This window comes from Triticum aestivum, chromosome 4B, assembly GCF_018294505.1.
Source record: "Triticum aestivum cultivar Chinese Spring chromosome 4B, IWGSC CS RefSeq v2.1, whole genome shotgun sequence".
NCBI classification, from domain to species: Eukaryota; Viridiplantae; Streptophyta; class Magnoliopsida; order Poales; family Poaceae; genus Triticum; species Triticum aestivum.
In genome coordinates, this window is record NC_057804.1 from 553,852,427 (window position 1) to 553,871,374 (window position 18,948).

At 42.5% G+C, this 18,948-nt stretch overlaps 1 long non-coding RNA gene across 1 annotated transcript; it reads left to right on the top strand.

The window, feature by feature from the left end:
• Positions 1-709: 709 nt before the first annotated feature.
• LOC123095204 (uncharacterized) lies at positions 710-1,120 on the top strand. Its single transcript, XR_006446123.1, has 2 exons — positions 710-859; positions 946-1,120. It is a non-coding gene; the product is annotated as an uncharacterized lncRNA (long non-coding RNA).
• The last annotated feature ends 17,828 nt before the right edge of the window (positions 1,121-18,948 follow it).

Consider the following 18,948-nt stretch of genomic DNA (forward strand, 5'->3'; position numbering starts at 1 on the left):
ATTATACGATGTTCCATTTTTTTAAACGTCGTTGCGCGTCACATTATTTTATAGAACTATCGTGCCAATATTTTCTTTTAGCGATAATAGGATAACATGATATAATATTTTGGCAATATTAGCGTCGTCTATGAAACATTGAATTTGCCAACATCGGAATTTCGTCGTTGATGATGGCATATGTGTATGAAAGTCATATGTCCTTTAATTTATGCGACGATATAACTCCTTCCCTTTTATTTTCGGGTCTGTTATTTTATATTGAACAGCCCGACGAAAATTCATCATGGTATTTTTTATCCACGTATCCGGCAACTCATTATTTTTCATTTTATGTAAATGATTTTGTTTTTATAATACCTAAGCATCATGTTTCACTTTGGCCGAAATCGGTGTCAACAGATGCCCCTCGAGGTCTGAATGTGAATGTTTTATTTTTTAATTCGGATTCAGAACTCGAAAATATATGTATCTTTTTTTTAACGTGCCTCAAAGATTTGGCTTAACCTTGGCAATGTACGTGTACTTTAAACTGGCCGGCTTGACATTAGGCTAGGTGCGTACGGTGGCTATAAAAGTTTGTTTGGATCTTTCAACTGGATAAGGCCTTAATCTTGCAGGTTTGTTATGAGTCTGCCGGTTTGATAATTAGTTGAGACTCCCAACGCTAAGGAGTTGTTATTTGAAACAAAGGTATCTGCTACTGCCCAGTCGCGCGCTCGCAGGCATCTTTCTCGTCGCTCATCTAATAACCAACCGAGTGTATTTCTTCTCTTTTTATATCCTTTGGACGTCAGTTTGTCTGTAACTACGACGCTTTGCCGATCTTGATCGGACTCTGCTCTCCAGAAAACTTCGGGTACGTATCACTATTAAGGCGGTGATGGCATCGGCCTTTGCGTCTCCATCATCCAGCTGAACTCCGGTTTGCTTTTCTTTTCTTAGGCACAGAAGCTAACAACTCCCGCGAAGGTGCAGATTGATTCCTGCCTCGGATGTACGTGATTGCTGCTCTTAGGAGTAGATGGTTAATGTATCTTAATCTGACTTCCCGCCTCTCCCTTTTGTTATTTAGGTGAGATGATCACAATCTAGTAGAACAGATCGCACGTTTTCTTTCCGGCCAAGTAACACTCCGAGGCCTGTCTCCTTCCTGTTCTATTTTGTTTGAAGTAGGATATATGCGGTAGATATGCACGACAACGCACATCAGCATGGCATGCAATTTCATTCGAGTATGCTTATATGGTATCTTGATTGAACGTACGTGTGATCACGCAATATATTGGTCTCGCGGTTCGCGTGCCGGCGAGTATTTCCCATCTGATGATATGATCCTATACGGCCGCTAGAATAAACCTCTTTTATGACGAAAGGGCCTTCCCATTTTGGTTCAAATTTTCCTTTCATCCGCCGCGTGATATTCATGGGACGAATGACCGCGAGTACTAGGTCTCCTTGTTTGAACGACCTTCTTTTGACTCGTTTGTCGAACGCTCGCGACATCCTAGCTTGGTATGCCTCAAGATTTTGCAAAGCTTGAAGTCGTCTTCCTTCTAGTCTTTCCAATTCATCGAGGCGTAATTGTACAGATTTTTCCTCCGACAAATTTTCATGTGTAGCGACTCTCAGTGACGTGATCTGTACCTCCAAAGGTAGAACGGCTTCTCCTCCAAATACTAAGGAATAAGGTGTCGTTCCTGTCGGTGTGCGTGTTGTGGTTCTATAAGCCCACAAGACTTCGAGAAGCTTTTCATGCCAGTCACGCTTATTTTTTGATACAACCTTCTTTAGTAGCTTGCAAAGAGTTTTGTTGAAAGCTTCTGCTTGTCCATTGGCGGCTGGATTATATGCCGTGGAATAACGATGGTATATCTTAAATTTTGAGCATAATTTCTCCACTTGTTTGTTTTTAAACGGAGTTCCATTATAAGACATAATCCGAGAAGGAACACCAAAGTGATAAATGAGTTGTGTTCTTATAAAATGTTCTACATTCTCCGCTTTATCTTCCTTTAGTGGTGTAAGTTCGGCCCACTTGGAGAAATAGTCTGTTGCTGCTAAAATGAATTTGTGACCTTTGGAGGACGGTGGATGGATTGGACCAACTATATCCATTCCCCACATTTCAAAAGGCCAAGACATATTTGTCGCATGGAGTGGTTCGTGCGGCTGATGTATGAAGTCAGCATGCACTTGTCATTCATGGCATTTCTTTGCAAATTTAGTGGCATCTTCAAACATTGTGGGCCAGTAGTAACCTAGACGCCTTAATTCATTGTGCAATTTAGGTCCTGATTGGTGCGAGCCACATATTCCAGCATGCACCTCGTTTAAGGCCTCCATAATTTCATTTCCAGCAAGGCAGCGCAATAATATGCCATCATGAGAACGCCTATAGAGTATGTCATTGATGCATGTGTAATGAATTGATCTTTTGCGGATTCTAGATCTTTCGCTAGCATCAAGAGGTAGATATCCGTGAAGCAGATATTCTAGGAATGGTGCTTGCCTATCCCCTACCTCGATTTCACATACATCAGCTCTCATTGCAGAAGATACTATCTCTTCTTCTTCTTCAACAAATATTGGTAGTATTCTTCGTTCCTCTACGTGTACGTCCATCACTTCATATGAGTCTAGTGACATACTTGCAGCTAAACCGGCTAAAGCGTCAGCCTTTTTGTTTTGATTTCTAACTATGTGCTGAATATTTAGATCTTTGAACATAGCTAGGAGCTGTTTTGCCCTTTTGAAATATGGCAACAATTCTTGTTTCTTTACCATGTAGGTCCCCATCAGTTGATTAATCACTAATTGTGAATCCCCATAAACAGAGAGCGTATCGAGCTCCATGTTTATTGCTATTTCAAGCCCAATGATAAGAGCTTCATATTCGGCTGAATTATTTGACGTTGCCGAAGTTAGGGTAAATGATTATGGGATCACCCCTTCATCAGGTGTAATGAAAACGACTCCAGCGCCTGACCCAGATTGCCGACAAGCGCCATCGAAGTACATTTGCCATGTTGATTTTGTTACCGTCGTGGCGAATACGTCCTCATCTGGCAAGTCATCATCTATAGGAAAATCATCTGGGATCGGATGTGCCGCAAGGAAGTTAGCCAAAGCTTGGCCTTTTACGGCTTTTTGCGGTATATACGTGATGTCAAATTGTGACAAAAGCATCGCCCATTTAGCTAGTCTCCCCGAGAGTACCATTTTACTAAAGATATATGTGAGAGGGTCTGCTCTTGAGACTAAATGTACAATGTGTTCTAACATGTAGTGTCGCAACTTTGGTGCAGCGAACACCAGTGCGAGACATATTTTTTCCATGTCTGGATAGTTGCACTCGGCCCCTACCAAGGTTATTCCACGGCATTGCAGCAGTATAGAGAATTAATGGTCGCTCTTTAATCGGTGCGCCTAAAATAGGGGGATTTGTCAAATATTTCTTAATTTCTAGGAATGTGTTTTGGCATGCTTGATCCCATTCAAAAGGGACTCCTTTCTTCATAAGTCGCGAGAAAGGTTTGCATCTCCCAGATAAATTTGAGATGAACCTCCTAATATATGCTAGGTGTCCCTGGAAACTCTTCAGTTCATGTAAGTTAGTGGGTGGTGGCATCTTAACGATCGCCTTGATTTTGCTTGGATCGGTCTGAATACCATCTTTTGTAACCACGAAACCAAGAAATTTTCCAGAGGAAACTCCGAATGCGCACTTCATGGGGTTCATTTTTAGATTATGTTGCCTAAGACGCTCAAAAACCATTTCAAGGTGTTTCAAGTGGTCTTGTTCATGCTTTGATTTCACAACTATGTCGTCTATATAGCATTCAACAATCACATATAACAACCCGTCTAAGATGATTGTCATTGCTCGTTGATATGTCGCCCCAGCGTTTTTTAATCCGAAAGGCATTACTTTATAACAATATATGCCTTTAGGTGTGCGGAATGCTGTTAACTCTTCATCTTCAGGTGCCATTTTAATTTGATTATAGCCGGAACAACCATCCATGAAAGAAAATATTTCATGCCCCATAGTAGCATCGACTAGTATTTCAGAGATGGGTATTGGGAAGTCATCTTTGGGACATGCTTTATTCATATCCCTCAAATCTACACATATGCGTGTTTGACCATTCTTCTTTTTAACGGGTACAATACTAGAGACCCATATGGGGTATTTGACTTCTCTAATGAACCCTGCGGCTATGAGTTTGTCGACCTCGGCTTCTGTTTGTGGAAGTATCTCAGGCCGGTACTTTCTTTGAGCTTGCTTCACTGGTGTGGCGTCATCTCGCACATCGAGGCGATGGACAGCTATGTTTGGGTCTAACCCAGGCATTTCTTCATAAGTCCAAGCGAATACATCTCTACTCGCATGCAGGAACTCCTGATATTTTAGTTTATTTTCTTTGGACAAATGTTTGCTAATAAAAATTGGACGAGGATCATCAGTCGTACCAATATTTATTTCTTCTAAGTCATCCACATTGCATTGGTTGCCATCCTCCATTTGTGGAGGTGCTTCCGTCATGTCTGTATACTCAGCCGAGGCTATACAAACCTCATATCCTAACCCATGCTTCATTTCTTTTAAAACATGATCTTCGTGCAGAGCTTCGAGTTGTTCTTGAGATAACACCCTTTCGAACGGTGCTAGCTGTCCCCGGCCATCACATAGGGACGGGCCAGTGGCGATGTCATAACCCATTTGCTGCATCATGTACAAGACCCTGTTATCATTCAAAGAAATGGGTAAAGATTCATCATCTTTGTTAAACATAGATATTTGTGTTGTATTTTTATTTTCATTTTCACCAACTTTTGAACCACGCGGCTCTTTTTGGGATTGTTTTATTCTATATTGTACCAAAGGAGGTAAGGGCGTAGGGAAATTAGTACCTTTCATGTCATGGGATTTGTCTATGACACGAAATATTGGGTCACCCTTCTTCCTTTGGTTGCTTGGTATATACTGATAGGTCTTTTTCTTTGACGAGGATTCTGCGGCCTCCTTTTCTACCACATTTGACTTGGGTATTTTCCAGGATTTTGGCTTTTGCACCTTATCAACAGGCTCGAAGTAGAACTTTGCATCGGCATAGAAAGACTCAGCTATTGTGAATGGCTTCTTATCAGCAAATATTCTGACTGTATCACATGTCCGATCCATATATTTGATACACTAATGTAATGTGGATGGCACAACTTGATTCTCATGTAACCACGGGCGTCCAAGCAATGCATTATATGATGTGGCCGCATCAATCACGTGAAACTTCACGTATGTGGATAATGTATCCAATTTTAAAACCAACGAAATGGTATCCATAGCTTCTTGCCCTGATTGGTTAAGTCCATGTATAACCATGTTAGACTTGCTCAAATCTCCCTTGGAATATCCAATCTTTTTGAGCGTACGCAATGGTAGCAGATTTATAGCTGACCCACCATCTATCATTATGCGATTTATTGGAAATACATCAATTTCGCCGAACATGAGAAGAGGTCTGTTGTGCTTCTTGGGGCCTAACAACATATCCTCGTCTGTGAACGTCATATTTAGAACTTCAGATTCTTCTACCTCGGTTTGAGATACTTCTACTCTGTAGTCTTCAGGAAACGTGAGTGCCGTGACAAGAGCTTTACGCATATCAGGTGAAGACAAAAAGCATCATACACAGAAAGCATAGCTGGTATTTTCTTCAAATGTGCGATTACATCATACTTGACTGGCACCCTACATGCAGGGTCCGTCGAATCATTCGGAACTGCATCCTTACTTTTTGGTTCCTTTCTAGGTGGAGGATGAGGGTCTGCTAATTGACGACCTGATCTAAGATGAACCTGATCCACTTCTAACGGTTCTTCTTCAGGGAAGCACAAAGACTCGTCGTCATCCTCGAACACACCAATAGTGAGAACGTTGAATTCTTCACTTGTTATTCTCATGCGCTTCGTGGTGTGCTGATATATCTTTGGGGCAAAGCGCAGAGGAGGGGCTTCTTCCATCACTAGGGGTAGTACACGGTGTTTTGACCGCCGTTGCCCCCAATCTTGGGCTGCACCATCGCTGCAGGGAATGTGAGCCTCTCCTTTATGCTGATCTTGCGATTTGGCAAGGCCTGGAATTATCATAGGAGAACAACCATATTCGGAAATTAGTACTGTACCATCATAAGTACCCCTCATATTTGAAGATGCATGACTCACCGCATCACCTTGGAGGGTGGCGACATTTGCGGAAGCCTTTTTCTTTCCCTTTGTCATGCTTTTGAGGAGGTCTGCATCAATGGTCCCCTCATCGATCATTTTCTGGATGATATTCTTCACAACAAAGCAATCTTTGAGTGTATGGCCCAAAATGCGATGGTAGTGACAGAAATTTGGATCATTAAATTTCTTCCACATAAAAAGAATACTCCTTGTTTTGCCGTTCGCTAAGAGTTGGCCTCCTACCAACCTGTGCATCTCGTTGTGCTTGATTCCCTATAGGTGCTCTTCGTGGCTGAAACTGAGGTTTTACCGCCGTTGTCTCCATGGCTTGTGTAGACTTGGGTTTCATCGGCAACTTTTCACGCTGACCACCTTTGTCTATAGGCTTGTTGAACGTCGTTTTTGTTCGACGAGCGACAAGCTACATAAAATTTTCTATATCCGTGGATTTTGAAGCTAACTCTTCAAATGTGAGGGGTCTCACTCCTTGTAACTGGACAGCCACTTCCGAGCGGAGATTGTTCATGCACATCCGCACTGCTTCTGGCTCCGTGATGGGCTGTGGGCAGTGAAGACTTAGGTTTCTCCATCTATTTATGAAGTCAGCCACCTTCTCGTTGAACCCTTGTTCAGTTTGGGTCAACTCAGTTATGCCCACCGTCCTCTGCGTGCTATAGAACTGCTCGAGGAATGAGTTTTGCATTTGTTCCCACGTTTTTACAGAGCTTGGAGGTAGCTTGCTGTACCAGGTGAAGGCGGGCCCTGACAATGTCTGTACAAACTGCCTAAGGAGAAGTGCTCCATTGTTGGCTGTTTCTTGGCAAGCAGCAAGGAAGTGTGCTATATGCTCATGGGGAGATCCACTCCCATTGAACTTACTAAACTGCGGCTTCCTGTAATTTGTGGGGAAAGGAACTAGGTCCACATCGGGTGGGTACGGCTTAACATACCCAGGCCGCATCGAGTACTGAGTTTGCATCAACTGGGACTTTACCCCCTCAGCGATCATTCTTTGGATCGCCTCAAGGTTAAGCCCTGTTCCTCCATGTTGGCTGCTAGCACTCACACCACCATCCGTTCATTTCCTTTGTTCTGGTTATTGCTCATCTGAATTCGAAGGGTTACTAGCTCGTCTTCCTTTTGCTGAAGTGATGCCGTAAGGTTGGCTACTTGCTCCTCGACCAAACGAGTTTCATTTGCGACTAGGACTTGTTCTGTATGCTCTGCACCATGGTGGAGTTCTATCTCATTTTCAGAAGGACATGGCGTACTGTCCGATAGGGGATTATAAGACCCACCACAGCTGGACCCAAGTTCTTCATAATCTGAACACTTTTGGCTTCGTGTACTACGACGAGGACCTTCTATGACAGTTTTGCGTGCCTTCTTCCTCTTGAAATGTGTTGATGTGTAGGATGTTTCGCTGGTCTTGTCTGACGCCGCCCTGACACCAACTGGCATTGCTTGGAACACCTCGAATGATTTATTCTTGGTTTGCTTATGAGAGGGCCATGGAGACAAGCTCGTGGCCACCTCATTTGATGGATTTGATAGCCACTTGTTCACTTTAGCCTGACTGTCCTCATCTGGTGGGGCGTGTTCTGCCCCTTGGACTCTGCTTGACCCAGACCTTGCCCTTACTGCCCTTTCTCTTTCTTTGTACGTCGCCCTTCTAGAACGGACATAAGCAGCTTGGTTCACATACTCTTGATGTTCAGGATGTTGCTGAATGAATTCTTGGTACTCAGGCCGTTGGGTCAGGGCCTCCGCCAGTCGCATGATGGCACCACCCTCATCATTTTGTGATGTGGATGCGCCGGGAAGCTATGACCTTATTGCTTGATAGATGCATTTAACAACATATGAGTCATCTGGATTCTGAACATGGATCTTTGGACGAGTGTTCTTCCATCTTCCCTTGACGGACTTGCTCACATGAGAACGGTGTCGGTTCGCCGCCTCTTGATCTACGGCAGCTGGAAGATCAATCCAAGATCGACGGATATTTCTCTGTTGCCGTTGATGTCGCACTGGATCAAACGAACCTTCAAAGGACTCTCGTAAGATGGGTGCTTCTTCAAACAGAGGAACTGATGGTGCACATGCTGGATTTATGTGGCCTGTTTTGAGGTCACCAGATGTAAGGCACACTCCCTTCCATTCCACAGAACGTTTTTGCATTATTCCCAAGTGTTTCTCACTAGGTTTATGGGCCAGTGAGGGGACAAATTCAGGAGCATCGTCTCAAAGTATATTCCGAGCGTTGGTGGGCCTTCCTGTTGAAGATGACGCTGATGGCAATATGACCGCCACGCCGCCTATTTTCTCAGGTAGCTTGGAGTTGAGTGTCTCTACCATCTTCTCTTTTCCCTTGTAAACAAGTGGCGGAAACTCGGATTTCTCAAACACCACTTTCTTTCCCTTGTCCTTGGATTGACGGAGGTCGGATGGTTCTGCTTCAACTATCTTTCCTTTCATTACTGACACTGGAGCATGAGTAACCCTTCCTGCAAAACTCTGAGCAACCCTCTTTCTAGCAACCCTCTTTCTAGCAGCCCTCAGTTTTCTCTTTGCAGACTTTGACAAAACAGGTGTGAACCCCTCCGTTGGTGGAGAAGTGACTTCTTCTTGATCTGGTACAACTGGAGATGTGGCAGTAGTCTTCCAGCTTTCACTTAGTGAGGTCACGATAGGACCAATTGGCACATTAAGCCAAAGGTCACCGAAGCGAAGGGTCACAAACTGCTGCACTTGGCCCTCCATGCCTTCAAAATAAAGAAAACCATATATTAGTTTTCTTTGAATTTTTTTTTGTTTTCGTATATGGGGACATAATGTTTTATGATTTAGGTACTATGGGAATTCATATGTTGCAATCCTATGTTGGAATTCAAAGATGAGGGGAGAAATAGGTCCCACTGGGCGTGCCAGAATCTGATGACGGGAAAATGGCGTGCGTGAGACACGCGTCCACGTCATTGATACAGAGTGAAATTTAAACGCATAAATGCATACAATAAAAATAGGATCAAACATTGCAGGTACTTTATTTCCAGAACTTTTACATTTACATAAAAGATCTATTAATTACATCTCCATAGAGAAAACCCCTGATTAAGAATTCCGACTATCCTATTACATAGAATTGCAACACATGAGTACTAAAATATGTAGAACAAAAGAAGACTACAAAATGTAGAAATAAAAGTCCTCCTCGCGGTCTTTGACGTCGGCGTACTCGGAGAGCCTTGGACTTCGTCTATGCTAATGTATGCGTTGCATAACATTCATGATTTGACAATATTCATTCATATAGCACGTTCATGCCTAGCTCATTAACCGTCGAAAATATGTAGTACTTGTCTTATTTAATGGTTAACTAGCCGGGCTAACGGTATATATGCCATATAGGGCATAACTATTTTTATGAGTTGGGTTTACTTTATAGCAACGTATATAGCGTTGCCTCGCGCCATTATATGTGAGGACTATATGAAACTTGTTGATGACATACTCGATCGCACTATATTATGTTTAGTGCGAGTAACATAGGTTATGACCCTAGTTACTTTTCTATGCATGGTACAATTTTAATCCGTATGATAGATTATATTATGACATATGGGTTATGCTTAAATACTAGCTTTGCTAGTCTCAAACATGTCATATATGGGCATGTGACTAAGTGGATCTAGTCAAATATTTATATGGGTTTGAATGAGAATATTTATTTTATAAAGTTTTGCTTCACTTGTATTAGTACTAACATCATGTAGCAACTTCGTGCCCATATGTAGCATAACCAAATGAAGTGTCGGGACTTCTTCTTGCTTGTATTATCACCACGTAGCATAGATTGTATGCTTGTGGTGTAACCAAACAGAAGTATATATTAGTATATGTTTCGCATGGACATGATGAAGTATATGACAATTCTCAAAGTCTATATGTATGACCCTGAACTATGAAGAGTAAAAGTCATGTATATTGAGTTGTCATGGCTTTGTTTCACATGGGCTTTCACTAGTACAAAAAAACGAGCGTATAATGCTATTTCTTGAGACTAATGAATATATAGCCGCATGGTCCAAGTTTACACCCTATACTGATGCGTTTAGGGGTCTAGCCAGACTATAAATTATATGGAAGAAACATGTGTGAATTTCCAATAAAATATGACCTTATCAATATGAGCTTTATTTCTATTTCTATCCTTGATCTGTATCAACATGGGATGCAAGATCACCATGAGACCAAATCAAGATGGACATATTTTTATTCTTGAATTGTATCAACATGGGATGCAAGATCGCCATGAGACCAAAACAAGATGAGCATAATTTTTGGTCTTGACTTGTATCAACATGGAGATGCAAGATCACCATGAGACCAAGTCAAGATGGGCATATTTTTATTCTTGAATTGTATCAACATGGGATGCAAGATCGCCATGAGACCAAAACAAGATGAATTTTAGTTGCATCGTGTGCACTTAGTTTGCATCATTATAGGATTGAGGAGTGATATATGACCACTAGGCATGTCATGCATCATCTTGATTTGTATCAGCATGGGATCAAGATCGCCATGAGACCGAATCAAGCAAAAATTACTTGGGTAGCACCGAACATATATGAGGTGTACGGCGAAAGAGAAGGATCATCAATGGGTATATTTTAACCTTGAATTGTATCAACATGGGATGCAAGATCGCCATGAGACCAAAACAAGACGGAACATATTTTTATTCTTGAATTGTATCAACATGAGATGCATGATCCCACGAGACCAAAACAAGATGAACATCATTTAACCATGGTTTGTATCAACAAGGGATGCTAGATCCCATGAGACCAAACTAGATGTGCTATGTGAAGTGATGTAGAACACCCATACTATTTGAGGCATATGATTCAACATGGATACATCAAGAATGGAGCCCGGGGGTTGCCTTGAATTCTCACCTTGCCTTAGATGTGGTCACGTATGTGTGATGTGGTGATGTAGATGAGCAGCCGGCGATGAATGGCGCAGACAACAATCGGTCGGTGATGTGTGTAGCCAACAGCGAGCGGCGCGACGGCGACGGTGACGATGACGAGAAGCAACCGGCGACGAGGATGACGACGAGATGAACGGCCGGCGGCGACGAGGGCGAGATGAACGGCCGGCGGCGACGAGGGCAAGATGAACGGCCGGCGGCGACGACGGCAAGTGGCGTTGCAACGTATTTATATGTGTGTGAGTGATGGACTAGAGATAGAGCAAGCAATGGCTGGATCGATGATGAGCGATGGATGTGGTGAGCAGCCTTCTCTATGCTGGAAAACCATGTATTTATAGGGGAGCCAAGGGTAGAGCTAGCGTGATGCCTTCAGTACTTCCCGCGCGCGCCAAGCTTCTACTACGCATGTCGTGATCGTGCAGAACGTGGGAGCGTGGGGCGTCGCTAGCCGGTATGATGCAGACTTGGTCTCGTTTAACTGGAGAGAATAGTCGGGCCTGGCCTCATTAAGCCTAATTAACTAACTGGGCTCTAATTGCATGCAAGCAAGGCCTTCGTTTGGTGTAGCAGTTTGACGTATATGCTGATCTGGGCTCACGTACAAGTTTTTTATCCTCCTGTTTAATTAGAGCATAATGCATGCATGCATGCCTTAGTATGGAAAGAGGACGTGCTATATGGGCCATGGGCTGGGTAATTACTTTATTAATCCCATGCATGCAAGCATGCATGCATGTGGTAGGTGCATGTATGTATCTTTTTCACGTATGTGCACTTGGCCTTGCTCATTATACGATGTCCTATTTTTTAAAACGTCGTTGCACGTCACATTATTTTACAGAAGTATCGTGCCAATATTTTCTTTTAGCGATAATAGGATAACGTGATATAATATTTTGGCAATATTAGCGTCGTCTATGAAACATTGAATTTGCCAACATCGGAATTTCGTCGTTGATGATGGCATATGTGTATGAAAGTCATATGTCCTTTAATTTATGCGACGATATAACTCCTTCCCTTTTATTTTCGGGTCTGTTATTTTATATTGAACAGCGCGATAAAAATTCATGATGGTATTTTTTATCCACGTATCCGGCAACTCAATATTTTTCATTTTATGTTAATGATTTTGTTTTTATAATATCTAAGCATCATGTTTCACTTTGGCCGAAATCAATGTCAACAGCAGTGGATAGTGATACAAAGTTCTGCTTCTTCGAGGACCAACATACCGAGGATCGTCCGAGGAAATGACATGTGCCTGATGTTGACTTGCGGTCCACCCGATCACCAGCATAGTCAGAGTCTGAATATCCAATGAGATCAAAGGAAGATCCCTTGGAATACCATAATTCAAGTGTTGGTGTGTGAGCTAGATATCGAAGAATATGCTTCACAGCCTTATGGTGTGATTCCTTCAGTGTAGCTTGAAATCCGGCACACATGCCACTAAGCATAATATCCGGCCTAGATGCACATAGGTACAATAAAGAGACAATCATGGAGCGGTATACCTTTTGATCGAAGTCTTTACCATTTTCATCAGTGCATAAATAGCCATTTGTGGGAATAGGGATTTTCACGCCTTTGCAATCTTGCATGCCGAATTTCCTCAACACATCCTTGGGGTATTTCTCCTGCGATATGAATATGCCATTGTATTGTTGACGAATTTGAAGACCTAAAAAGAATTTCAATTCTCCCATCATAGACATTTGATATTCTTCACTCAACATATAGGTAAATTCGTCACTGTAATGTTGGTTAGTACAGCCAAAGATAATATCATCAACATATATTTGGCTCACAAATAATTCATCATCATATATTTTGGTGAAAAGAGTTGGATCAAGTGAACCGGGTTTGAAGCCTTTATTCATGAGGAATTCCTTCAGTGTGTCATACCACGCCCGAGTTGCTTGCTTGAGGCCATAGAGGGCCTTGTTGAGTCTGTAGACGTGATCTGGAAATTTTGGATCCCAAAAACCTGGTGGTTGAGCAACATATACTTCTTCCTCAAGCTTACCATTGAGGAATGCACTTTTCACATCCATTTGATGTAAGATGATATTATGATGGTTAGCATAAGCAAGCAATATGCGAATAGCCTCAAGTCTAGCAACAGGTGCAAAAGTTTCATTGAAATCAATTCCTTCAACCTGTGTGTAGCCTTGAGCTACAAGACCAGCCTTATTTCTCACCACAAGGCCATTTTCATCTTGTTTGTTGCGGTAGATCCATTTGGTACCGATGATGTTGTGCTTGCGTGGGTCTGGTCGCTTGACAAGCTCCGACACATTGTTGAGCTCGAATTGATGCAATTCGTCTTGCATGGCTTGAATCCATTTAGATTCCATAAATGCTTCATCAACTTTAGTGGGCTCTGTGATAGAGACAAATGCAAAATGCCCACAAAAGTTAGATAAATGTGAAGCTTTTGAGCGCGTGAGAGGACCTGGTGCGTTGATGTCATCGATGATCTTCTCGATCTGCACTTTGTTTGCAATGCAAGGATGTGCGGGTTGATGACTTTGCTTCGGCCCAGCAATTTCTTCAGGACCAGTTTCTTCAGCAGCACCAGCGTGATTTTCTTCACGATCCGGAATGACTTATTCAGTAGATTCTTCAATAGGGGCAATATCCTCAGTAGCTTTGAACTTGATGGATTCCTCAGGTGACATTTCATATAGAACAGGAGGTAGGTGCTCTCTTTGCGAGCCATTAGTTTCATCGAACTGCACATCTACAGTTTCAAAAATCTTGTGATGATTGATGTTGAAGACTCTATAGGTGTGCGAGTCCTTTCCGTAACCAAGCATAAAACCCTCATGTGCTTTCAGTGTAAATTTAGAGTGGTGATGTGGATCTCTAATCCAGCATTTAGCACTGAAGACTTTGAAATAACTTACATTGGGTTTCTTGTCAGTGAGGAGTTCATATGAGGTCTTTTCTAAGAATTTGTGAAGATATACCCTGTTGATGATGTGGCATGCAGTATCAATTGCTTCAGGCCAAAAGCGCTGAGGTGTCTTGTATTCATCAAGCATGGTGCAAGCCATCTCAACAAGAGTTCTGTTCTTGCGCTCCACGATGCCATTCTGCTGTGGAGTATAAGGAGCAGATAACTCGTGAGTAATACTAAGTATATCAAGATATTCACCGAGACCAGTGTTCTTGAAATCTGTTGCATTATCACTCCTGATATGCTTGATCTTCACACCGAAGTTAGTAGAAGCCCTTGAGGAAAATTGTCTAAAGACTTCCTGCACTTCATTTTTGTAAGTGATGATATGCACCCATGTGTAACGAGAATAGTCATCAACTATGACAAAGCCATATAATGATGCAGAACTAGAGAACGTGGCATAATGAGTAGGGCCAAAGAGATCCATATGAAGTAATTCAAAGGGATGAGTAGTGGTCATGATAGTCTTCGAGGAATGCTTGGCTCTGGTGATCTTTTCAGCCTCACAAGCCCCACAAAGATGATCTTTGAGGAATTTGACACCATCGATGCCAATGACATGCTTCTTCTTCGTGAGTGTATGCAAGTTCCTCATCCCAGCATGATCAAGTTGTCCATGCCATAGCCAACATTCTGAAGCTTTTGCAAGTAGACATGTGGCAGGTTGTGGTCCTGCAGAGAAATCAACAATATACAAGTCTCCTTTCCTAAAGCCTTCGAAGACTTTGGAATTGTCAGATTCCATCAGCACAATGCAACGATATTTGCCAGAGACTACAACCATATCAAGATCACAAAGCAATGAGACAAACATGAGGTTGAATCCTAAGGACTCGACGAGCATGACTTTGTCCATGTATCTATCCTTTGAGATTGCAACCTTACCTAGACCCAATACCTTGCTTTTGCCTTTGTCAGCGTAGGTGATATACTTCAGATGAGATGGTGACAAATCAGTGTCCATCAACAAGTTCCTGTCATCGGTCATGTGATTTGTACATCCACTGTCGAGGACCCACTCAGTAGCTTTGGATTGTTCATCCTGCAGATGAATTAGTGCAACTTACGAACCCATATACTTCATCAGTGAAGAATATGATATCAATTTCATCAACAGTAATAGACATGGTAATATTAGGATGTGAGAAATGAATGATTCATTTCTTCATGGTTAGCTTGCGTCCATTCAAGCACATATGTCTCCAGCAAATTCTTCAGATGGTCAAGTTCGCTTGGAGACCTGACCCTGCATAAGAGATTAGTTATTTTTCTTCACCACCCACATCTGGAGGGGTGGCGAAGAATTCATCATTCTGCGAGCTACATAAGAAAAAGATGGCATAGAAGCCTGTGCACCTCGTTTGACAGAAGAGTGGTTAGGAACAGCATATGAATAAGCAGAGAAATTGTTCGAGGACTCATGAACATAATGGTTTGAAGAATAATGCACATATTCATAGCCCTTAGACTTTCCCTGTGAAACAGAAGTGTTAGCACGATGATGTTCATATGAGGATTTTGATCCATGTGAGGAATTCGATCAATATGAGGAATTTGGTCCATATAAGGACTTGGATCCATAGGAAGAATTTGATCCATATGAAGAATTTGATCTGGGGTTCCTGTTCTTCATGGGTGGTGTCATGATGACATTCACCTGAAGATTTTCAAGGCACCTTTTAGGAACCCAGATTTTCTTCATAGGGGGACCGTTCCTGCAGTTAGTTCCAACATATCGAGCAAAGATTTCACCATTCTGATTCTTAGACGGTTTATAGTTGGAGTCAAATGACTCATCAGAGGAATATGAAGAATCACAAGTGAAGCCAGATAAAGTGCATGGGTCTACAAGAGGTCCTTTCGCAGCAACCCATGAGGTTTTGGGTTACTACTCAGGTTTCCAGTAGGTCCCATCAGCATTGAGTTTCCTCTCAAAGGCAATACCCTCTTTCTTAGGGTTCCTATTCAAGATCTGCTTTTTAAGCACATCACAAAGAGTCCGATGCCCTTTGAGGCTTTTGTAAACGCCTGTCACATACAATTCCTTCAGCCCTGCATTATCGTCAGTGATACAAGTGGTATCCTTAGATGAGGAATTTGTGACCACAGAGACAGTTGAAGAATTTGCAGCAATAGAAGCATTTGAACATTCAGGTGATGAATTAGCAGATTCACGCTCAATGCATTTCAGACATGGTGGAATAAATTCTTTCAGAGCGGAACAGATCTGTTGAGCAAGCAATGAATCGTTTTCCTTCTGAAGATCTTCATAACTCGCTTTTAACTTCTCAAGATCTTGCTTTCTCTGAAGAGATTCATAAGAAAGCTTCTCATGATCAGTTAAGAGAGTGTTATGATGATTTTGAAGGTTGTCAAACCTAGTTTGAAGTCTTTGAAGATTATCAGTCAGAGTCTTGGTTCGATTCAATTCCTCACCCAACAGGACATCGCTTTTGTCTAGTTGATTTTGAATCTGTTCTAAAGCCTTCTGTTGTTTAACAACAATTTTAGCAAGTTTGGAATAGCTCAGCTTGAGATTATCATCAGATTCATCCTCACTAGAGTTAGAGGGGGAATGTTTGAGTACCTTGGCACCTTTTGCCATGAAGCAGTAGGTGGGAGCATAGTCATCGAAGCTTTTGTCAGCAGAGTTGGGGAGGTCATTTTCTTCAGTGTTGAAGATGGAGTTGCTGACATAAGCAGTAGCGAGGGCTAAGCTTGCCACACCAGAGTCTGGTTCCTCAGATTCCTCCACCTCCACATTGTCCTCAGATTCAGCTTCAGATTCTTCCTTGCCAATGAATGACCGGGCCTTCTTGGAACTGCTCTTCTTGTGAGATGAAGACTTTGAATTTTTGATGATGAACACTTTGAAGATTTCTTCTTCTTCTTTGAGTCATCAGAATCGTCATCTTTGTACTTCTTCTTCTTTGATTCCTTTTCCCACAGAGGACAATCAGACATGTAGTGACAAAGTTTCTTGCATTTGTGGCAAGTTCTCTTCTTGTAGTCACGTGACGAGGAATCATCATTTCTTGAAGACTTTCCAAAGCAACCGTGGCATGAGAACTTCCGGAATTTCCTCACGAGCATTGCAAGCTCCTGGCTCAGTTCTTCAGGATCACCAAGGCTGCTACCAGAATCCTCAGCTTCGGACTCAGAGACTGCCTTGGCCTTTAATGCACGTGATCTTCCGTAGCTCGGTCCATAGAGATCTCTCTTCTCAGCAAGCTGGAACTCATGTGTGTTTAGCCTCTCGAGGATATCAGCGGGATCAAGTGACTTATAATTATGTCGCTCTTGAATCATAAGTGCAAGGGTATCAAAGGAGGTATCAAGTCATCTCAGCAATTTCTTCACCACCTCATGATCGGTGATGCCAGTGGCACCAAGTGCTTGAAGCTCATTTGAGATGTCAGTGAGGCGATCGAAGGTTTGCTGAACATTTTCGTTTTCTAGTCTTTTGAAGCGGTTGAAGAGATTGCAAAGAACATCAACTTGGGAGTCACGTTGAGTTGAGACTCCTTCATTGACCTTGGACAGCCTATCCCAAATTAGCTTGGCAGTTTCCAGGGCACTCACTCTGCCGTACTATCCATTGCTCAGATGGCCACATGTGATATTCTTCGCTTGAGAACCGAGCTGCTTGAATCTCTTCACATCAGCAACATTTACAGACGGAGTGACGGAGGGAATGCCATTTTCCACAACATACCAGAGATCATTATCAATCGCCTCAAGATGCATGTGCATCTTGTTCTTCCAGTAGGGGTAGTCCGTCCCATCAAAGGTAGGACACTCAGCCGAGACCTTGATCATACCTGCAGTCGACATAACTAAAACTCCAGGAGGTTAAACCAAAATCACACAGAACAAGGGAGTACCTTGCTCTGATACCAATTAAAAGTGCATTAAGTCAACTAGACGGGGGTGAATAGGCAATTTTTCCAAATTCGTCACTGAGGAATTTCAGGGTGAGGAAACCCTAAGTCACGAACTACAAGCAGCGGAATAAGTACTCAGGCATAAGCATAACAGAGCAAAAGCGTAGTCATCATGATAAAATGAAAGACATAACACAGAGTACAGAAAGCGTAAACACAGGATAAGTAGGATGAAGACAATGTGACTAAAGATATAGGATTGAAGAAATAGAAAGAGTCTTCAGTCAAAGTCTTCAAACAGTAATGATCAGGTTCATTAACACATAACTGAGGAAATGAAAGGGTTGAGGAAATAGAACCAGTAGGCTTGGTGAAGACAATTATTTGGTAGACCAGTTCCAACTGTTGTCAAAGTTGTACGTCTGGTTGGAGCAGGTGAGTATTTAAACTCAAGGACACACAGTCCCGGACACACAGTCCTCACCGTATTCTCCTTGAGCTAAGATCACACAGACCTCGCCCAATAGTAGTGGTAAGTCTTCACAGGTGACTTACAAACCTTCATAGACTAGGTCACTCGATGATCCACAATTCCTCTTGGATGCTCAGACCATGATGCCTAACCATCTGGAGGATACACAGTCCTCAAATGTAACAAGCGTCGGTTCCACACAGGAACAATCTCTTCAGTGATGCTCAATCACTTTGGATTTGTAGGTTTGGGTTTGGGATTTGGGTTTTCCTCACTTGATGATTTTTGCTCAAAGTCCTCGGAGGATGGGATGCTCTCAATTGACAAGTGTCAGTTTCTCTCGGACCAGAAAACCAGCTAGTGGTTGTAGGGGGTGGCTATTTATAGC